The 24,532-nt window shown below is 35.2% G+C and overlaps 1 protein-coding gene across 3 annotated transcripts in view; it reads right to left on the bottom strand.

Moving 5' to 3' along the window:
• DLC1 (DLC1 Rho GTPase activating protein) overlaps window positions 1–15,673 on the bottom strand; it is a 223,602-nt gene extending 207,929 nt beyond the window's left edge. For all 3 annotated transcript variants that reach the window (XM_085545381.1, XM_085545385.1, XM_015862301.3), the window contains exon 1: window positions 15,624–15,673. The gene's annotated coding sequence lies outside the window, so the exon portion shown is untranslated. The remainder of the gene's footprint in view (window positions 1–15,623) is intronic.
• Between the last annotated feature and the right edge of the window lie 8,859 nt (window positions 15,674–24,532).

Raw genomic sequence — 24,532 nt, 5'->3', positions numbered from 1 at the left:
CACTCCAAGGATTAATGAAAAACTCTAGAGGATAGGTCATGGGGGCAATCACCTATCAGATGAACCTGCAGGTTATAACGTTATGTAGTCATTTATACCATTTTATACAGCAGATAAAGGTGGGGAAGGAGAAAAGACATATGTTGCAACAGTAACATATACCAGGCCTATTTCCCCTCACTATGACTTTTTACCTATCTAACACAGTCATGCTTTGAAATTATTGATTTATTCCAAGATCCAAACTGCATATTGGTACAATGTGCATATTGGTACAACGTGCCCTTACCCTAAAACTTGGGTGCTGTAATTTCCTAGCAGGTCTTACAGATATTCAGAAATTATGTAGAGTTACAGTGGATTACTCCCAATAATAAATGCAATGGAATTTTTTTAATTAAGTGAGGTGAAAACCTGTGCCTAGGCTTTCAGCTGTGAATCAGTGCCTAGTTTGGTACAGTACAGCTGTAATGCTGGTTCAGTTTTACTGAAGAAATTGCTGTGAAAGTGCAAGTAAGTAGGCATTGTATGAGAAAATGCGTAAATTGGAGACAAGCCAAAAGAGAAAAATATAAACTCAGAAGCATAACTGTTATGCTACTTAGCAGCTTAAGGACTGAAGAGGAACAATACTGGCCTAAAAATGAATAAAACCCTACAGGAAATAAAGAATCAGCAGATGATCATCTCAGGAACACAGAATCAATCTGTTAAATAAGCAGAAAACAACACTTCCTTATTGTTGCCTGATAACAGCCTTGTTTGAAAATAATCACTAGGTTTCTTATCTGGGATGTGACCATCAGACTAACAAAATTACTTATAGTGTACTGCCTACTTAATATGTCAATGGAAAAAAGCATTACATTATATTCTTGATTTGCAAATATTCTTATTGCAGGGTCTCTAGTGGCTAGCAAAGGATGAGTGAGTGACATCAATCAAGCACTGGCAGTGAGGCTTATGAATTGTTATGGAAACCTTTTGACAAACTGGGATATGCACATAGCAGCAGATATGGTGATGTAACATTGAATATAAATGAAACTACAGAAAAGAATGAGGTACAATAACTGAATAATATATTATACACTTTAACCTATCACTGCATGGCTCACACTTGTGTCACATCTTAAAATATATTTTCACAACATTTTAATAAAGCCTTTGGTTATGAACATAGATTAAAGTGTAAGACATTAATACCATTTTTCAGAGTGAAATTAGTATTGAATTAGTATTCGATGGGTTTCTTGGAGAAGACAGGAAGGTTTGCTGGTGACTGTAGGATACATTGCTTGCACTAAACTAGCATTGTGTAAGAGAGTTTTGATGCATCACCACCAACCTAAATGACTACAAAAGGATTAGTATGCCATTTACTAATTTTGTCCTCTCTAATTGAACATCTGAGTTGTGGTGCATGGCTAGTGATGAGATTTTAACATTACGATGAAAAGTAGCTTCTCTCAGGCACACACAGCTGATTAAAAAAAAAAAAACAAAAACCTACACATGCAACAATACACACACAAAAATCCACTCCCCACCTCCACTAGGACATTTATTCCAAGACGAGCTGAATATTAAATACCCACCCTTTCACCATGCCAGTGTGGTTTTGTGGTTTAATATACTACATACAGTATGTGAAAGGTAAAATAGAGCTATGGCAAATATTTGCCTGTATGCTCACAAAAAGTTAAACATACCTAAATATAACTGCTTCAGTAAGTCTTTCCAAAGCCCATCACTGAAAAATTCTGGATGATGAGCTCACTCACAAATTAACTTTATATACATTCCTCTTCCCCTACTAAAAAAAAATTTGGACTACAGAAATACAAAAAGCTCTTGTACAAGCAAAATGTGGGTATAGTCACCATGAGGCAGCTCATACATCTATGAGTAACATCCGGGTCACTCTGTTTGTTGGACCCAAGACAATAAAAATGGTAGGTGAAGTCTAAAAATTTTGTTCTGGATTTGTGGGTGGCCAGTCAGTATGATTAATATACATGCAATTCCTAGCTCATTCAAAGAGACACTAACTGGTCAGAGTCTGAAGCACAGAAAAAAATGGAGAAAAAAAATATTTTAAGCTTGTTGTTGACCCACAATGTCAGAGGCGGACGCTGATGTTATAGCTATGGAGGTTGAACCTTCCTGCCAATTCTCTGTTGCTACAAGACAGTGCAGCAGAGGGGCAGGCTGGCAAAATGATGTCTCACATGAAAGAGTGTATGAAGCAAAGCTATGTCTGAACAGAAAAAATCTCTCAGTAAATAACTTTAAGAATCATCAGATTAAAACCAAGTTACTGTGTATGGAGCCAAATATCAGGTTCAGTGCAATACAAAGAATGGTGGCAATGTTAGAATACTGCAAAGTTCAATTCGGGTAGGTCCCACAAACTCTCACACAGAAAAAGAAAGAACACTATGCAGATTTGTCAGGACTAGGCTGAAAGCTCAACTTCCAGAGTCACGCCAGAGGAGATCAACTTTCTCTTGCAACCAAATAACACCATGACCTATACAAGTTTAAAGAGTGCATAGTACATTGTCAGTCTTGGCTGGACTGTCCTATCACACCTACAATATAGTCCAGATTTGGCACCTTCTGTCTTCCATCTGTTTAAGTTGATGAATGATGAATTGCATTGGCAATATTTTCCTAGCACTGATGATTTCATAGCAACTATGAAACAGTGGGTGACCTCCACAGGTGCAGATTTTTACAAGCATGGCATGCAGGCTCCTATTATTCACTGGTAAAAATACATATGTAATGGTGGTGACTGTTGAAATGTAGTGTTTTGTAGCTGAGAATTTGCTCTTATCAAATAGTATTGTTCTACTTCTTTATTTGCTGTAGTTTCCATGTAAATAAGTACGAGGCATTACTTTCAGAGCAACCTACATATTTTAGCATGCTGTCTAAAAACTGTTAATAAGTTAAAGGGAATTGAGAGGGAAAAAAGGGCACTGGACATATAAAGAGAAAATAAGAGCTAAACATTTATCTTTGCTACATAACAACTGTATCAATAACATCGTCTATAAACACCAGCTACAAAAAGCTAAGAAAGCATATCATAAAGGATTATTGCACATTGATTTAGTTACTGACAATCAATTTATTATTAAGGATGAGAAACTCGAGAAATTTGAAAGCCAGGAATAGAAAGGTAGACATTTATCATAAACATAAAACAGAAAAATCGAAGCTGCATCCTGAACCTAGATGGTCCATCACGACATGCCATAGTTAATACTACTGTAATGAAGCAATTTGCATTTGAAGGTGAGTTAACTTGAGATCAGCAAAAAGCTCAAACTGATTCTTTACTTTTATTTTACCACCACTAGAACACAAAATCACATGTGAAAAGCATTCTAATATTTTAAACAAACAAGAAGGTTTAAATAGCTTTATGCCACCCAGGTTACACTAATTTCAGGTATGACACAGTATTAATATCTATTAGTAAGTCTATTCAGCAAAGGAATTCCATTGCATGTGAAGTCAGCAGGCACTTATGTTTGTACCTACTGCTTCTGTCTTCCAGTAGCTCTTTACATTCCTTTGAAGTGGATTAATCTGTGTACCAACATAGTCTCTGCTGTTTGGGAAACATAATATTTGGATGTCACGTGTTTTTTCACATGTTTGTTTACAGTCAAGGAAAAAAATAAAGCAATTATTGTACCTCTAAAAGCAAGTATTAATGCTTCAGATTACTCTGCAAACGTACTTTGTATACTTAAGTGCAGATAAATTTCCACACAGTCTAAGAACAGCCAGATTCAGTAAGCTCCTGAAATGAAGCAGAACCACCAGAATAGTTTGAGAGAACTGTGAAAAGAATGGGGTCACAACTAGGTTATAATTTTATTGTCAAATCAAAAGCAATGATTTAAAGAAGGATGAGATTCTAGCCTTAAAAATGTTCACACAATCCACCCACATTAAGATTTTGCAGTGAGACACACCACAGGTTGAGGTTCGAGATATTACCAATTTAGGCAAAGGAAGAAAAGACAAAGACAACTTCTGCTGACTCTGAAGAAGAAAAATTGACTATGTGCCAATACTTGTTTTCTGTGCAAGAAGCTGTACCATACAGTCCAAAGTGGACTTGATTACCCCATTTCCTGGATGAGTCAGCTGGTAGCTATTTATCTTTTGCTTTAATAAATTTTACTGTAAGTAGGTGGCAGCCTCTGCTAAGGGAATGCCTCTTATTTACTTTTCCAGTTTATACTTTGGAAACAGCCACATCAGATTCCACAAGATAAAAATAGTAACCAGATTCTAGAATTTATATAGAAATGTGCTCTTCCTGTGCACACCAAGTTCTCTGCCTGAAACAAATCACTCAGCTTTATAAAGCTCTCTAATCTTGTCACTTCTGCAGCAACTCACTACTCCTTTCCCACTTCCTCAAAATGACTAATTTCATACTAATAATTTATTAATGCATTTCATATCCTACCCATCCATTTGTCCTTATTCTGAAGCATATATGTTTTGTCTTGTCTTTGTTGTACCTACTCAGACTGAGGAACACAAAATATACTTTTCAGAGAACAAACAAATTTTATGAAGTAAGTTTGTAGACTAATGTTTGACAATATACTAAAAGCATAACAGAATATATTTAAACAATATATTGTCTGCATGTTATAATTTCAGCATTTCAGCTATAATATTCTCCCCACTGAGTATAGCAATTGCATCACATTATACCTCCAATAAAACACTGCTTAAAAAACCTGTCTACAACAGATCTGATTGTACTAAATTCCAACCATCTGAACTAAGATGGTACATGTATTGCTCTCAGATGTCACCAATATAACTTTGTAATTGTTATAATGCATATAAACTTACACACATAAACATAAAAAGCACAAAGAGTATGTTATAGAATACATATTTTTTTAATTGCTTCAAAAATAGACTGTGATGCTGTCCTAAACACATAAACGATCCATTAGTAGAACCCACTGTCTACTTCAAAACTCTTGAAGACTTCTGTTAAAGCTGAACTACTTAGTGAAATAGTTCAGTTTCTTTTAACCTGAGTTTGCCAGTAAAAGTACAAAATCCATTCCCTATTTTCTTTTCCCAGGAAAAATCCTTGCCAATGAAAAGTTAGGCAATGTAGGCAAACTGGGACATATAGCCTACAAAGACAGCCAGACTATGCACAGAATTTACTGGATCAGAGATCGAAAGCACATGGAAAGCAACATAACGCTTTTAGTCTCTCTCACAGGTAGGAAATAAATGGCTGTGTGAAATCTTCAGGCTGAGGAGAAAATTGTTAGACCAAGGATAATTCACGGTGATTATTTTATCACCTTACATCAGATCAGCACCAAGGTAGCTCTCTCTGCCTTAGCTTTCATCTTTATTTGGCAATGTAGAGCATCCTTACATAAAGCAGATGTTAAGAGAATTACTTTATCAAGGAACAGCCATCCATCATATCTACTATTGCTTCTCACATGGAAAGCATAGAACTCCCTGATCATTTCAAATTAGGAGACTCCATAGCTTCTGTCAGACCTCCTGCCCAAAAATGTTACCCCTCAACATACCAGCTACTTATATTTTTCAAGTGAGACCAAAATTAAAAAAACAAAACAAAAAAAAAAACAAAAAAATGATAAACCCAAAAAACCTCCTGGTGTGAATCTGGCTGAGAGTTGTTTTTTCTTCATAGCCATCTTTCTGTTGGTGCATTCTGGTTTTGTGACTAAAACTGAGTTAACAACACATTGTTTTGTTGTTGTTGTTTTTTGTTGTTGTTGCTGAGCAGTGCTTGCACAGCACTGCGGTTATCTCTTTTTCCCACTCTGACTACTTGAAACTGATTTAGCTGAAGGTGCGCAAACACTTGGAAGGGGATACAGGTGGGATATCTGCCCTGGCCAAAGAGATATTCCATGCTATATGACATGCTCAGGAATAAAGACTTAGGGAAAGAAGAAAAAAGGGTGGACTTTTGTGGTTACGGCTCCCCCCCCCCCAAGTAACTCATACCTGTGCTGAGGCTCTGCTTTGTAGGAAGTGGCTGAACATCTGCCTACAGATGGGAATTAATAAGTGAATTCCCTATTTTGCTTTGCTTGTGCTTTCAGCCTTGCTTATTTATTTATTTATTTTATCTCAGCTCACAAGTTTTCTCATTTTTGTCCTTCCAGTTATCTCCCCATGCTGCTGGGGAGCAAAGTAGACCACTCCTATACTTCTATGTTCCACACCTTCTATTGAGTGGCTTTTAACAGAGCAGAGGTAGACAGCAGAAATTATTTCCATGTTTTTTGGAGGGGTTTAAGTTTAAGTTCAGAAGATACATTCATATATTTTAAGAAAGGTTTTGCTTGAATTCTTAGCTTGGTCATACAAATAAAATGCTAATGGAGTAAGAAAAGCCTTCTTTATTTTGTTGTCCAACAAATGCTAATGCTGAAGTGACTTCAGTCAACCTCATCTCCTCAACTAGAATTTGTGCAGGCACAGTCAGAACTGCAGCATGCCAAATGTTCCATAGAATTATGCTCTCCATGCATAGCAAGAAAGCACAGCAAAATACATGCAAAATATTGTTTTGAGTGCTTTGCTTTCTCCTGTGTTTTTTCCTCTAGGTTATTATACCAATCACCTGGAGCATAAATCTGTCATCTTCTCCATCTGTTCTTTCTTCTAAAGCAGCTCCCCATTGCCCTTGACTGTTTTTCTTGTATACAATTCTTTATCAAACCTAATTGGAAACAGCATTGAAACCAATACTCATCATTGTCCCAGGCATGCTGCTTAACCCTTCTGTATCCAGAACAGTGCTGAACACTGCATCAGATGGTGCAAAGGATTTTCCCCTCAAATATTGAGCCAAATACCTTTTCATCATTGAGACGACAGTTATTTTTAAGCATACCATGATGAAAATAAAGTTAGAATTGCAAATTTTCCAGGCTGCCAGCTATGAGCAGAGACAGAAACATGCTGTCATGTGAGATCTTGCAGAGATGAGAAGAGATAGAGCAGAATTTGGTCTCTTATACCACGGTATAATATTTACCATTATGACAAATGTAGCTGCTGAGAGAATGGTAGAAATACCTCTCCTCCCAGACAACAAACAGGACCCAAGGAAATGGCCACAAGCTGTACCAGAAGAGGCTTAGATTAGACATAAGAATGAACTTTTTCTCTCATAGAGTGGTCAGGCAAAGGAATGGCTGTCCGGGGAGGTGGTGGAGTCACCGTTCCTGGCAGGGTTCAAGAAGTGTCTGGATGAGGAGCTATGAGCTATGGTTTAGTGGCTTGTGGTAGCAATGGTAATGGGAGGATGGTTGGACTAGATGATCTTGTCGGTCCTTTCCAACCTTGTGATTCTATGACCTTGGAAATATATATCTACATATTCAGCAAGTAGGGTTTCTAACAACAGAGGCTGATTCCAGTCCAGGCACAGCATCTCTCTTTTGTTTCTAACATTGTTAAGAATCTCAGTGTCACAGGGAAAAAATAAAGCATGCTTTAGAACAAACAAAAAGAACATAGTAAGAGAATATATTTTACACAAAATCTGGAGTTTATGCTTGGAAATCATGACTGATTCACCAGGTGCACTGCAGAGCACGAAGGAGGCATGAAGTCTTTCATTTCCAGGCATTACTAGTTTGTTTTCATTTGTGCTCTGTGATAATACATCTAAATCTTTTAAAACTTTGGATTTTGAACAGCTGAAGCACTAAACACTGCATTTAACGAAGTTTCACACACCTTTCAAGCAGATGATTTACTATAGGAACAGAATAAAGTGAGTTTCTGCACAGAACACAATCTTCATAAATGAAATAACAGAAACTGTTTAATTTCTCGATTATTTTAAAGGTCTGACAGTATATTATCATAATGTTTTACTTCATTTGTTAGCGTATTTAATCAGCAGGTACAAAGAAATTCAACCAATTTTATAATTAAAAAAAACAAAACAAAACAAAAAACAGATGATTTAGGGCTACATAACACATTATCAATCCACAAAATAGTAAATAAGAATTGCTAAAGAAAGCAAGCTGTTCTCTTACATAGAAATCAGTCAGTAAAATTTAAATTCACTTTCATACAAATATGAAGTGCCCTAAAAATGACTCATAGAAACCAACTAGCTTTTAAAAGTCAACATTAGATGTATTTTTAAACCACAACTGTGGGTAAGTCTATGACAATATCCTCCAGCAATTTATAATTTCCCTCAACTCATGCATTACATCAGCTTTAAGATATTCCTATAGGAGTTTAAAGCTCAACTAATAACCAGAAAAAGTTATTCACTTTCTCCAAATCATGCATTTCTGCTAGAATCCCAAATGCCAGATATTCTGAATGGCAAAAATATTCTGTCTCATATATTTGCTTTGAGTTAAGAACAGAACAGAATAGGCAACTTCTTAGTTTATTGTTTGAACTGTTAAGATTTTGACTTCACCAGTTGTACCTAAACCTAACTGTGATAGCTCCCCTTGAACAAATTTCTCAAACACCTTAAAAAACAGATATTTAATTATTTAATACCAGATCCTGGGTTCTGCTGACATACCCACAAGGTTACATCTTTTGGTCTCTGCTTATATCATAAAATAGAATTATTTGGGTTGGAAGGGACTCTTAAGATCATCTAGTTGCAGTCCACCCGCTACAGGTAGGGACACCTCCCTCTATACCAGGTCGCTTAAAGCCCCATCCAACCTGGCCTTGAATGCTTCCAGGGAGGGGGCATTCACAGCCTCACTGGCAAACACGTACCAGCGTCTCACTATCCTCACGGGAAATAATTTCTTCCTAATATCTAGTCTACATCTATCCTCTTCCAGTTGGAAACCATTTCTCCTTGTTCTGTTGCTACAGGCCCTTCTAAAAAGTCACTCCACAGCTTCCTTGTAGGCCCCCTTCAGGTAGTGAAAGGCTACTATAACATCTCCTCAGAGCCTTCTCTTCTCAAGGCTGAAGAGACCCAGTTTTTTCAGCTCATCTTCATAGGGGAGGTGGTCTAGCACTCTCTTTGGTATACTTGAAAATTTATTTCTACAACTCCAGTTAAAATTTAAGGAAACAGATAAAAAGTATGCAAGCAGCATGACATTAGTATATGTATACTCAGTTGCCTTATTTTTAATAGTGGTTTTTTTTCACATTTCTTCTTCAGTGTGTGGGTTGTTTAGGTTAAAAGCACTTTTGGACAATATTTTTGTCAGTTTCCTTGTTAGAACTTGTTATATCACTTTCTAAACTCGATAAATAATGCATAGCAAAGCAAGCTTATGGTGAGTGAATATTAATGGCAGGGATTAGAGCACAGAAACTAATCTACAGTCAAAGAACACTAAAGCACAGAGTACTAAGTGACATAAGTAGGCTAATTGGATGCTTTTTACAGGAACTGCTTTTCTGCAAACTTGAGATTTACCTGACAGAGATTTACTTGATGACTCTTGGCATGGGAAAGAAAAAAAAAATCTGTCCCTTTTTTTGTCAGATCTGTGTCTTGACATCAAGGGGAACAGACAAAGATCCACCCAGTACATTACTGGCATATTATTTTCCTTCTTCATTTATTGCAGCAATCAAAATAATTCTCACTACTGTTTTACTCTTCTCAAAATCCATTTCTTACTATTGAAATGCACAACTCAGCTAAACATTATCTTCTTATTCCATCATACAAAAGAATAACTACAGAAGTTCCTCCCAGCTCTTTTTCAGCGGCTGAAGATGCTAGGCGCTCTTCAGTCTTGGAACAATTTAGATATCAAAAATTCCAAACTCAAAGGCTGGAATCTGCTTTTGACTTGAGGAATTATTAATATATGAATATTTCTTAATAAAATTGATAGTCATATCATTCAGCCAGAGATACTATAGAAGTACAGAACAGTACTAGTTACTAGTCTACTACACAGATTGCAGTCTCAGGATTCATAGGTGAGACAGGCACTTACAGGGTCAGAGCACTTGAAATTCATGCTTAGGTAAGAGAAAGAAAATGGAAGTAGTGAGAGCAGACAGTCTACCAAAAATATTTCTTAGGTTATGGTCAGAAATGCCTATGTAAGACTGGAAATTTAGCTGCCTGCCCAAACTATCAGCCACTCAGCCTGATCAAAGTCCTGAACCAAACCGTGTCTGCAGAAAACCTTTGAAAGAACATCTGAGTACTAAAATGTCAATGTAAGAAAGTGCCAGCAGTAATCCTATACTTTGCTACAGATCTCTCAAACTAAAATCCAGCAACTGTGTTGGATAAAACTCATAAATTACATGGCTTAAAAATGCAAAATATATAAATTATTTATAAGTTATAACACAATATTTTAAAAGCACAAACTCCTATTCTTATACATAGCTATGTCCTTTGTAGAAGTCAAGGTTAGTGCTCTATAGTCAATGCCTATTACAGAGAGAATGGAAATTGTATCTTTACATTGATACTTTTGGAGGGTTTTCTTTTAAAAATACAACCTAAAACAGGAGACTGAGGTTGAGGTACAGTGCCACCTGAATTTTTGAACAAAGCTAGCAGATGTGTTCATTTACTGAAAACTTCTCATGGTTCCTTTGCTTACACCTAGGTATCTACTGCTCTTCTCAATGAAAAAAAGGAATCTGAAACTCTCCAGGATATAAATATTCCTCCTGGGGCAGTGGTCTTTATAGACAGGCTGAGTGTCTGAGATAAATCTCCTTCACTGGTATTAAATTCAGGCACAAACTCACAATATCAGCGAGGTTGCTCAGATATACATATATTTGTGTGACTTCTGCTGATTTCAGTTGAACTCCCAGTTGAAACAATGTTAGCTCAGATAAAGCTGGGGTACTCTCAGTAGCTTTAAGGGATAACTAGGGAAGTCTAGATAGAATTAACAGCCTAAAAATATTATCCAGAACGATTCTGATATATCAGTGTTAAAACTATTAGAATACTTTTCCAGAAGGAAGGCATAAGTAAATTAAAAACAAAGGTGAAACAGCAAATACATAAAATACATTATTACATACATAATGAATAGCTAGCTTAATGCAGGAGCATGCATCAATACAGACTGTGATACATTATTTAACTACCCTTTCAAAAGATCATCTTAATAAGGTTTCACCTAAGTAGAATGGCATTTCAGAGGTATCTTCACATTTCAGAAGACTACAGAATAATTCCTACTTTATACAAACATATACCAATATTATCATATATGTATGTAGCTCTGAAAGTATTGTCTCCTATTTATTTCCATGAAAACTACAGATACAAAGAGCACAATAACACTGCTGGAAATAGATTTGATAGTTTGATAGAGCAAATTCTTAGCTACAAAACACTTTTCCAACAGAATCACCATCACGAGCTATGCATTTTTGCCAGCCATAAACAAAAGCCTGCCTGCCATACTTGTACAAATCTGCACCAGCAAAGGTGATCCACTGTTGCTGTTGCCACTGCTAAAACACACCACCCACTGCCTTACTATGTCGACATCCACTGGCTGGTCTCCAAAACCATTCAGCAAACATCAATGAATGTCAACGAATGTCAATGAGTGCCATTTATTCCACATGGTGGAATTCAGTTCCACACCTTTTCTTCTGCAATTCCATGTCACATGCCATCTTGTCAGACTGCCCCATTGCTGCCATCTGTCACATGGCAGTAAAAAGAAGGGAATACTGTCGTGATGCTCTACTGCCATACCACCAACTTCCACCTCTGACAAAAGGTGCCAGCATAATAAAATATGAGACATTACATGTTAGTGAATCAGTTTTCCATGGAAGTATATATTGATATCTGAATCCCAGAATGGCTAGGGCTGGAAATGACCTTAAAGACCATCAAGTTCCTAACCTCCTACCAGCGGCAGAATTGTTAGCCAATAGATCAGGTTGCCCAGGGTCCCATTCAACCTGGCCTTGAATGCCTTAAAAAAGATATCTGAAGTTCATAGCTTTACAATTTGCTAAGCTAATATTTGCACTGTGAAAACAAACTAGAAATCTCCTTACATTTGTGTGTTTTTATAGCATACAACTGATTCTAAGCCTGCAAGGGCAAGTCAATTTATACATTTGTATTACCTACAAGGATTAATCAAACATGGGATGTAAGTACCTTTTTCGCTTGCAGATGATTATTAAGAAAATCAAATTTTAAATCTTGTTGCAAATCACATTTTCCTGGTCAATTAGTTTTCAGTGAAAATAAATCCATAGGTAATAGAAGATTTAGCCATTCCCTCTAAGGGTAAGAAAAGTTTTTCTTTGGTTGTAGTTGTTAGACTCTAAGCAATATGTTGAGCCTCAATCCTTCTATAGGAGAAAATTTGGGGAAATCCCTTTTGTGTTGTTGTTTTTCTCCCCACTGCTACTTCCTGCCCATTTATGGTTCTACATGCAATAGTAAATTACATAAGACTATTTTATTGCAAATTTTCACGTTCAAAAAAAAAAAAATTCCTCAAATTATGCTTTAGCTACATGTTATGCTACTATCCCATGCTCTTCTTTGTTACAACCCATATTATAGCATTATGAGACATTTTCTATTTGAGAAATTTCTTTGCATTTCAAAGGTAGAATCTTTTTTAAACATAAAAGACAGTCAGGCATGAGAAATCAAACAAATAAAAAAAAAGAAAAAAAAAACACTACACGCTGAAATGGCAACAATAGAGTAAATGCAGCTTGTGCAGATTTACTTGACGTTAGCTACCAGTTGGCTAGAGACTTCCAGACCAAATTATTGTGTTTTCAGGTTATACCACTTGTAATATATGCAATTGCATTATATTCTACCTAAAGATAAATCAAGTGAAGGATGACAATAATGCGGCAAACAAAAAATTGGAACAAGATGATGTTCCAATTGTTTCTTACATATATAAATACACACACACATACATATATATACACACACATACATACACACATATATAAGAACTTAATACCATGATAATCCTAATTTAATTTCCTTACAACAGTTGAGTCCTGGGAAAAGCTTGTACAGAAATATCAGAAATATAAAGGGCAATTCAGAACATTCAGGAAAACAAACTGATTTTTTTCTGGTAGTCTGAAATAAACACATTTTTCCAGGCTAAATATCAGTCTCAGAGTTCTCTCATTCACTGAGCTGCCTTTGTCAGTGTCAGGAAGTTAAAAGCCTTATTAGCCATCAGCTAACAATTTTGGTAACAATAGGTAGAAATGCATTAAGAAGATACTATCAATATAATTCACAAAGACTGCCTGCCCTCAGGACACAGTTACATTCAAATATCAATAAAATCTGTATTCCTGTAATTTCCCTATCACCTCTGCTTTTCATCAAATGAGACTAGCGATATGTTTTTTATTGCCAAGCATGGAAAGAGTGAAATGATTTCTCTCTCCCCATACACAGTGTCTGCAATCTGCATAACTCTCACGAAGTTACAGAACTCATCTTTTTGCTATACAGCAAGACTACTTTTTGGCTGGGGCAAAGGATAGGGGAGTATGTGGAAGAACACGTAGGAAATCAGGTTTTAACTGCAAAAAATAAGTATTAATATGTCAGATAACTTCATATGTGGATGCAAAAGACTCTTCCTTTGGCTTCTGTTTTTTCTCCTCTTCTGTTCCCTGCTCCAAAAACGCCCTTCTTGTTCAAATCGTGCAAGGCACTGCACTTGTGTATAGTCTGTTTTGTTCCACAGAGAAGAGTGAAAAAAAGTAAGAAAACAAAGCAAACAATGTGGAGACTTCTCACAACATTTGGATATGGATGACATTCAAGTATGGAAAGTAAAGAATGGGTCATTGTTCATTGTCATCTTTCCAGGGAAGCAATTTTCATTGCTCTACATTGTCATGAGATAAATATTAACGCTTTTTTCCCCCAAGAAATGGGAACAGAAAACCTGTTCAATTTACAGCAAAATGAGCTATAGGGCCTGTGGAGGAGAAGCTCTTTGAAAAATAAAACATTTTTTGCAATGGACAAAGCACGTGGGATAAAGTCTGCTAAAGCTATCAGACAGCCGTATAAGTATTGAATATATCAAAAATTATATAACTAAGAAACCAAATGAACCACTTGTTTAATATACTAAGAGATAGCCCAGTTAGTGTCAAATACCATAAGAGAATATGGTACATACTACTGTGAGATTCAGTGCCTCTAAAACTAAGTAGCTCAAACACAACAGGACCCTGATCATTATGAAAATGAAAATACTCCTAATCACTGCCCTCAGAAACAGAGCAGTTGGAGAAGCACAGGAAAGGCAGTTGTCCTTCCAAACTTTTTGGTGACAAGGAACACTTAAACATTAATGATTGCTATGACAATTTACATGTATAAGTCAGTTTTATTATTATGACTCAGACATTTCATTACATAGACTTCCCTATGTATCTGTTAATGAAGTAATTTATGCTGTAGCTGATTATGTACATAAAACAACCAGTTTAACAAAGATAAATTATTATATTTCCTTACACAAGCAGTACCCAAAGCAGGGAATACATTTAATAGACTTGAGATTTCCCAGCACTCTCTAATTTGGGTTTCAGAATTTTTCAGTAGGGGAACATTTTAAGAGCAGGTTAAAATGATTTTTTATTCACTTACAGTTACAAGTAGGTGCTCTATACATCACACTGACAACGTAAACCTCCAAAGTATAAAAGTCAAAGACCCTTGCCCTACCTAAAAGCAAACTGATAGATAAAACCGGGGAATTTCAATTAAGAATGAATGTGCAATTACTTTAAGGAAGAATAAAACCAAGCTATCCATTAGGAATATACAAGCAGCTGTTTAAAAAAAAAAAAAAGGCTGTGTGATCATTCAATTAGCTCTCAACCTTGAAGGCCACAGATCATTTCATTTGTCACCACATTGATTAGGCAGCTCTACATTTTGAGGGCTGCTTGCCATTAGGTTATTAAATCCAGATAATTTATTTTCTTAGATTTGCATGAATACATCTTACATTAGCTAATTAAGAAAGTCAGAAAATTTGTATCAAGCCCTTTTTATGTGTATAACAAATTACTATTCTGAAAACGCAGACATATTATATGTATTTTTTCAAGGTAAATTACAAGCAAGGACTTACTTAAAACTGAAAATTGTCATATCCATTCTGTTAACTATGAAACTACAAGATAGAAATAAATACTGAAGAAATAAATAGAAATACTATTTATTTAATAATATTTAATAATATTTAATTTAGAAATACTAAACAGGAGAATCTTAAGTATTCTCTCAAAATCATAAAAATCAACATATGAAGTACAAGAGCCATTTCTAGAATTTTTACATGCTTTTGAACCCTCCTTTTTCCAATGATAAAACAACCTCCACATTTATCAGGAGCTTGAATTGAAAATATATTAACTCTAACAAGTAAAGGCAGTTATACAGTTTTTAAAACACCATTTTTTTTTTCCATAGAAGCTGAACTGATACCGTAGTATCTGAAGTAATTTTATTTAAAGAAAAATTACTTAGAAATGCTTTCTTGTTTTGTTACAAGGTGTATTAAAGATCATTCTCCTACCTTAGTTAAAGATGCCTGCTTCTGACTGGAGCAGTTTTACTTGCATGCTTGTAAACTCTTGAGCAGTAATCCTGTTATGTGTCTACAGCAGTTTCATAGGGGTGGGACTTCTATCTAATAATGAATTCACCAGGGAATCTTCCTGTTCAAAGAAAACTGCTGCAGAAAAGGCACTCTACATTTACTGTCACAAGGTTTTAGATGATTAGGTTGACACAGGGAGTAAGTACACTTACACATATTTAGTGATGTGGAATAAAATATTTTCTATATGGTAAGATTTGGACAAAAAGACTGAAAATTGCATTATGCTTTACAGGAGAATTTTAAATGTGTGTGTGTATACAGAGATTAAAGAAAATAAATATGAGAAAATCACTTATCTAGTCTGTGTGGGTGTAGCATACCAACATGACTGGTAAGGTTAGTAATTTTAAACATTTAACCTGAGAAGCAGAAACTCAAAATCATATTTTAAAATGTGTATTAATACATTCAAAATTGTACTTTAAAGTACAGATTCATACTTTAAAGTTATATTTTATTGTATCATCATAAATGATGAGCTGCCTAAAAAGCAGATGCACATCCACCCACTGGCAACCACTAATTTCCCCTGTCCAGTGGCAGCACAGATCTAATGAAGGAACCCTGTAATATGTTAACTAACTCAATAACATCAAAACTAGCTTCCTACAAGCTCTGTGAATGTGAGTGGTGATACTTATGGCCACTATTAAGATGTATGAGAAAAAAAATACTGGAGCAGACTTACATGGTTATCGAAAGAGACATTTCTGACAAGGCTACAGCACCGAGCATGAAAAAGGCTGAGAAAGTGTTCCACTGTTCAATCAACCACATTAGTGAAGCTAAATCATCCAGTGTTTTTCTCATCTTGTTTGTAAATTATGAAAAGCAAAATAAAGCACATCTAGACCTAAAGTTAACAAAACCAAGTTAAAAATAGAACTTGAAGGATTTTAAGATACCCAAATTTAAAATAATCGAGATCCTCAATTTTTGCTAATGTCTAAATCAGGAAAACCTCTAAAGGAATCTACATAATATAAATAGAACTAAGATTCCTATCTGCCTCTAGAATTGCATGTTTAGTTATTCACAGATGTCCATTTGAAGACAGGGTTGAGAATGTTTGTAGCTAGCTCTTTCAAAATGTGAAATTGGGCCAAGTAAACAGATGGTTCATTCCCTAAAATACTTAAAAAGCACCACCCTACCTTTCTGCTTCTGCTTGATGCCTCTGATACATTGATGCCTCAATACAGGTACTGAGAGTCACACCTTTCTCTGAATTGCTCTGATTCAGCATTGATTCAGTGTAAGGAAGACAAATCCCCTGCCTTTGATTTCATTTCCCAACTGTATGCAAGTGCCCTTGTTGATGCAAGTCACAAAGTGGTCTACGTGCTTACTACACCTTCTTTTGAAACTTTTTCAATAAGGACAGAACACAAGAATTTGAGGTACTTAAAAGACAAATCAAAAGAATAAACAGCATACTAGAATATTCAAACGTGAACATAACCTGAAGAGCAAGTAACGACCTTTACCTGTAGTAGAATGTTAGGATTTTATTTCAAGAGAAGTAGAAAGAATGTACAGTTCCTTAAAGGGCAGAAGCAATAGCAGAGGGATGAGAACATAATAAGCTAGTCAAAAGCCAGAACAGAAAAAAAGGAATAATCTGTTCTCATCATTAGACTACACAACAGTTTATAATTTTACTTTTACTTTAAAACAGCCCAAAAACTACAAGCTGTTTACCTAAATTAAACTTGTTCTTTTCACAATTATACATAGAAATTTTAAGACTACTACCCATAGCTCTGAGAACAAAATCTTCACGTCAGTACTTTAATTCTGCTCTTATTTCTATAAAGTAATTGCACCCCAGTAGATCTAAGAACTTAATTATTCTGACTTAACAAATTGATTTTACTTAAGACCTTCTTTTATTGATTTACTATGCAGTTGAAATACTATTTCACCTTCTGGCTTGTGCATTGCTTGTATTAAATTACTAACCGTTTTTCATCTACTTTACACAGGTATTGTTTTTTAGGGAAAAAATTGCATGCAGCTCCCCTGTTGCTGTTGGATAGCCAGTCTTTCAGTAACACTTTTGATCTTTGATAGCTAGCGAGTAAGGGATACAAGTCTCCTTGTATAGATGTCCTTTAATCACATTAAGTCGTAGCACTTTGTAAATTGAATGTATTCTTTGATAGAGAAAATTAAATTTTATAGAATATTTTTCTGTGAATGTTGGTTTGATTTACAGGTATTGTGTTGCTGAAACATAACCCGTGTTGAACAATATCTGTAACAGCATGAAAAAAATGAATGCTTCAGTTAATGACAAAAAAAATACTGAACTTATTGGCAAGTACATTTCATCAACAAGCTGTAAGCAGAGATGAACTCTGTCAAACAAATTTAATCAGAATCACTATTCTTTAGCATTTAACTATTCTCTTCCCCTTTCAGTCAGAAGAGGAGCTGACTAAGCATCTATATAAGAACATACAAATTGTTTGACAGTTTTCTTTAGTTTCCAAGCTGAAATACAGCAGACAGCGTGAAAGGCTTGAATCCTACATGGAACTGCCACAAACATTATTTCAATAGAATGTTGATGGCATGTTGTCTGTCACACTGTTTTAGTGGTGTATAGGTTGTGAAGGGTTGGCACTCCTGCCTCTCTAGGGAAGAAAGTACTGGTGTTCTTAAGGAGCCCACTTCAGATTTTTGGTTTTTTGTTTTTTTTTTTTTTGTATGAAGGGCCTTAAAAAAGAAGCATGGAGGGTCTGCCCAACCACCTTGCATTTATAATTTAAGAGTTTACAGAATCACACATAAGAGACTTTTTCTGAGAAAGTTTATTCAATAAATATTATTCTGTTCCATAGTATAAGTATCTTTAAAAATGTGCATATTTTAATTGAAGAAAGATATTTTAATTTCAGCAAGTTAAAGAATTGAAGGGAAGAAAATGAAAAACTGCAGGACAGGGGTACTCACTACAACTGCAATTGAATACATCAAAGACAGAATAAAAATATTATGCAGGGAAACAGTGAACAGTATCACTGTGCATTCCTATTCCTTGAAGGGTTCAGAGTATTTGTAATCTCCTCAGAATTAAAAATAAACTCTAGAGAAGTATTCTGACAACATTTGAGTTTAAGTAATAGAAAGCTGCAGTGAGAAAAGCTGTTGCAGAGAAGGCTGGCAAAGTCTTTACAGATGACTTTCACAAAAGACTGTCCATAATTATTAGTTAGCCTAAGATTCTAGTCAGCCTAGAACACTTCAAGTTTAGGATTTACTTTCTACAGTTTTCTTCTGGAGATAAATCAATACACTAGTATATTACTTCAAACAATCTACATCGATCACTTCTACTCTACACACAGTTTTAAGCCCCAGAATTTGAAGAGTTTATGGCAATACAATTCTTAATGCATTCCTGTTGCTATGATCATTTTGTTTATAGCTTGCAGATGAAGTCTCTCATTCATATTTTTGAGAATATTCTGTGATTTTTCACTGACTAAATAGTAACTTTTAACCTTCTTGCCCTACATGCGTGGGCAGCGCTTCCTCTCTGTGCACCATGTATAGTACTTGAACGACAGCATCAGCTTTTGCCAGCATCAAAAGCATTATACTGTCATTCTATCTGTACTGCAAGCAAAATTAATAATTGTGCCCATTCATACTCTTCTGAAGGCTAGGCACTGATATGGAAGGCACTGAATACACTTTACTGAAATTTCTTTGTATAAATGAGGAGAATCTAATGTGTTAGATAATTCAGAACAACATTCCCTATGTCTAATTAACAGGTGTAATAGGGTTCAGTAGTCAGGAAAATGAAGAGGACAGATTTTCTGCAAGTGTGAATTTCCACTTTCCATTCTTACCAAAAGGAAAGCATCTTATTACTAGTGTGAAATCAAAGAGAAAACACCACTATTAAGTATCATAGTGCAAAAATCTAATAGATAAAGTGTTGAAAATAATGCAGTAGATAAAAATATTGGAAAATATGATATTTGCTGGTTCAGTTGCATACGTTATTTTTTTGCATTGTTTTCTTAAAGAAACACCAAAAAATTACATAATCCCCCCCTTTATTTTCACCCACTTGTCACAAAAATCAACGCTTGGGGCACAGGTGAACAGAATAAATTTCTCATGGATTAAACTTAACCCCTAAGTGGCTGCTGTGGTAAAAGTGAGAGCAGACTACATTTTTGCTCTCTCACTTCAAAGACACTGGAAAGCATTCCTCACACTAGACAGTGCTATTTATTGCATTTCTCATGGATAACATGATTATAAATACTTTCAATTTGATATTCATAAACTGATATTAAAATACTGTAACATTTCCTGAATTTCCTGTTTCCCATGACTTCCATCTGTAATCTTTTTAGTGACCTTCAAGAGATTTTGTTTGTTTTTCTCATGGTTTCTGTGAAAATGAATGTAGCCTAGAGTAGACTTAAGACCAACATTTAGAAACCATTTTGTTCTTCCATTTCTCACCCCTACTTTTTCCCCATGCTTATGAAAAAGACAACAAAAATAATTCACAAATATTTGTATGAACTTTGTCTTGTTTAGAAGTCAAGCTTTTACAAGTATTTGGAGAAATTCATAATAAAAAGAGTAATTACAATGGCCTAGATTACCCGTTTTTAGCTGTCTTCATCTATTAAATTGAAAGATATGACTTGGCTGGAAACACGAGTGCATTTCTCATGTGGAGAAGAGGATAAAGGATATTTCACATGGTTATTCAAAGAACGGGGAGATCCTCCTGAATATAGCCATACAAAGTTGATATAGAACACCAAAATCACTGAACATTAGTTAAATAATGCATGTAAACTAATTGGCAACGTAATACTTTCCTGGTGTTTTTTGTTTTCTTCTATGTAACAGTAACATGTCATCAGAAATATATATATATATAAAGAAATATTTTGAAAAACCTAAATCACGCTTCTACCAGATATTTCAGACATGACAAAGCTCTAACAGATGATGCCTATTTGATATACAAGATGCCAACTTGATCTCAAAGGAAACACAAAAATTAGACTGAAAAACAGTAGGGAAATGTAGAATAAGCTTATATATTCAATGATGCAGTATCTGAAGGGTAAAGTTAAAGGGACTGAAAGAAGCCTGATCTATTTACCTACAGCAAGAGAAGGCCAGTATAACTTCTTCACAGTCAAGTATACTTCAGAAGTACTCTGCAAGTACTCTGAATGGATTGCAGATTTTGCTTTTCATAAAATAAATAAAAATATCAACCACTCTGGTGGAGGTGGGGGAGAGGGGGACAACTATTGTGTCCCATAGCCTCAAGCATTAGAAGTTAATAATTCAATCCCTTTAAACTCAAAAAGGATAGTCATCCTGTGCTCCACCTGAGGCTCTCATTTGCCACATAGGTGGGCTCTACTACCTGCAGACTCCCTCTTCTTGCCTTGAGGAGAATGTAACATGTCAGAAGCCAGGATCAGCAGTAAAGGCAAGAGTACCACAGAAGTATTTCAACATTTTTTCCCCTTGTAAATATCTTAGGTTAAAAAAAAAAAAAAAAAAAGAAAAAGAAAAAAAGAAAAAAAAAAAGAAAAAAAAACTACAGAAGTATTTTAAAATAAGATTTTATGCTTGTTTTCAAAAGCTGCTGCCTAGATATTTGTTGTGTACAATTTCCCTTGAGTTAGACCTTCCCTTTACAACCTGCTCTTTTAAGCAGGAACATCCTGGACTTCTTAAACAATAAGGTTATTTGCATAGAACAAATCTCCCAGGCAGTGTCTCTGAGATATGTACTGTGTCAAATAAACCAATAGACATATATAAGAACTACTTCAGAAAGACTTTTTATGCTGAGTGGTTCTCTCAAAGAGAAAGAACGCTCAGGTTTTCAGAAACAGCAACCATTATGAAGTTTAACAATTGACAATTGCTTCTACACAACATTCCTTATCTTGACACCCTACTAAGAAATAATCTTACTGGTTCCTGATGTCAGACTAGAAAAATTCCACCCTGTTTATATATACCAGGATCAGAGAAGTCTCCATAACACGTAGGATTCACTTCTACTTTGAAGTGGATGTGGGAGAATAAAAATTCCATTAGACAATTAGAGGTGAGATTTAGTAAACAATATGATTTTAGCTGACATTGGTAGGTCACTTCCAGTGGTTTCACTGGTAAAAATGGAATAAAGCTTCCATTGCTTGTCACAGAGAGAGGACTGAAGAATTATTGATTTTGTTTGGCAACTGACAATATTAATAAATTTAATTAGTATTTTTAATCAAACATGCGTCACCAAGACTTTCCTTGTAAGGCACTAATATCAGAGCAACATAGGGATAGTATTGGTATAACTACTTTGAAATAAACAAACATGCAACAGGTAGAGCTTGTAATTTACCCTTTACAAGAAGAAAATAAAAATCTAGGACCCAAGTTAGTCCTTACGTAGATAATAAAACTGGAGATAATGTCATAAGAGATATTCATGCTACGCACATTCACCAGTCAAGACAGAAGTGTTAATGGGTTTTCACCACATTGTCGTTCATAGTTAAAAGAAACAAACATTCCAGAAGGAAATAAACTCAATAACTAGAGAGAAAAATATATTGCTATGGCAGAGACGCATGGCAAGCAACCACTTCTATCTTTAACTTCTGGGGAGAGCTAAAATGGAGGAAGAGGCCAGAAATTTCATACATATTTGTCCAATCACAAATATTATTTTAAAAAAATCTAAAAAACTAAAATATCAACTTGGTATTCCTGAGAGAGGGAAGGGGAAAAGAGGACACAGGGAAGTTATACCCACAAAAACAGAAGTTTCATCATGAAACCTTGCATCTCAAATAACAAGAACATACATTAGAAACAATGTATGCATGGCCAGTTTATTTTCCTCTATTCTCCCCTCCACACATGCTTGCAGACATGGAAACTTTATGAATTTTAGGATAGGTCTTTGAACTCCATTACATAAATAAAACAATATTGTGTTTTTTCCCTTAAACTAAGAAGAAACAAACAAAAAAGAACAACAAAATTATATCTCTCTAGGCTGATATACAGGATCATGTCTTTTGCTATTTCTTATCGTGCTGAGAGGCTGAACAGAGGCTTTGTGCCTCCACATGCAGGGATATGAAAGATCCTGACATATCCACTCCTGTTCCAAAGCTGCAAAGAGCACATGAGAGAATGTGAAAAAGCACCTCACAGAAAGGAAATTTGCAGTTTCTTCCTTATTCACTGATCATTTTGCAAATGGGAAGACATACTCATAGCTATAACACTCTGACACATTAGTTACGGCTAACTACAAAAAGATAGCTCATAAGTATAGGACTCCGTATCACTTTCACTATTCCTCCTGTTATCAGTTCACATTGAAAGGTACAGTTTCAAGTGCTAAAAGGTGAGTTCTATGAAAAGGCAACATAACTTCAGAGCTTGTGAGACTGAAACAATAGATGAAGCAAGATGAATAGCATAAGCAAATGCATAGAAAGCATAGGAAAGAATTCTATCTAGTGACAAGAATGGTAATAAGCTCGACTCAGCATTTATTTGGCCTACATATTCTAATTATAATTTACTCAGATTCCTATTGCAAATGCACATCTGGACTTTGTCCATTCAACCACATTGTTATTTGTCCTGCTATTTATTCCAAATATATTTTCACATAACTCTACAGAGAGCTTCCTTTTCCTGGGGGATTTTCTTCTACCAGATGGTATTCACGTGTACACAGTGTTTAGATTTCAGTAGTTTTTCCACAACTCTGTCTTCAAGTAACAAAAAGCATCACCACACAGTTATGTCTCTGTTAGAGAATTCTAAAGGAAGTTACTACAGTGTAATGGATTTGGTAACAGGAGAAATAAATGTTAAAGTGGAAAGATTTGTTCTGTTTCATGTGCTCCTTGTGATAATACTTCTAGGTATTTTCAGTTTTCATCCAAGACATTGTATCCCACCTTTTTTCTTAGAAAAGATCTTGCAGTGTATTATTGCATTATGCCTCCCAAGACCAGAACTAAACATCAGAAGTATATGGTCTTCCAAATCTGTAAACATTCACACACAGGCTGAAAAAAAGCTGTTTCAAAACAAACAAAACCCCCAAAACTATGAAAGTCAGAATAAATTAAAAGACTACTAATTAATTTTGTTAATACATCTGAAATTTAGCTTCCTTAAAATTTAACTACTGTAAACATGCTATCCTGGACGAGAGAGGTTTGTTGTCAGAACAAATGCAAAAAGCATTTTTAGCAGTAATTTTAAGATAATTCAGCTGTTGGAATTTTTATTTATTTAATGTTATATGCATCCTGTCAAGCACCTACGATTTATCTTGCATAATTTTCATGTATCAGTACAAGGATATTAATTTATGGTTGCATTGAATATTAGTGAAAATCATCCATATTGGATGCAATTTAATAGGACTCAAATCTTCAGCTCGCTTGGTAGCACAATATTCCAACATATAGCATTTTAATGCTAAGCTCCACTTTGAGGCAACTATTTCCTTTATTCTATCAGTTTCTTTCTTGGGTAGAAGTTATTTATTATACAAGAAATAATGTATTTCTCGCTTAGATACAATGAGCTTCATTGCTGTTCAACTGATATTTTAAGATGCATCTACCAGCATATCATGAGAAAGCAGTAAAAACATTAACCATGTGTATTAAACACACTGAAAAGCCACTCAAGGAAACTGGATAAAGAGTCATTTATACAGACAATAATAAGCATTAACAACACTGGGTCAGATTCCAGCAACCTACAAAAGACTCAAG

The sequence above is a fragment of the Coturnix japonica genome, chromosome 4 (assembly GCF_054131305.1).
Source record: "Coturnix japonica strain WE chromosome 4, WE-NBRP24, whole genome shotgun sequence".
NCBI lineage: Eukaryota > Metazoa > Chordata > Aves > Galliformes > Phasianidae > Coturnix > Coturnix japonica.
This window is presented reverse-complemented; position numbering and strand designations above follow the sequence as displayed.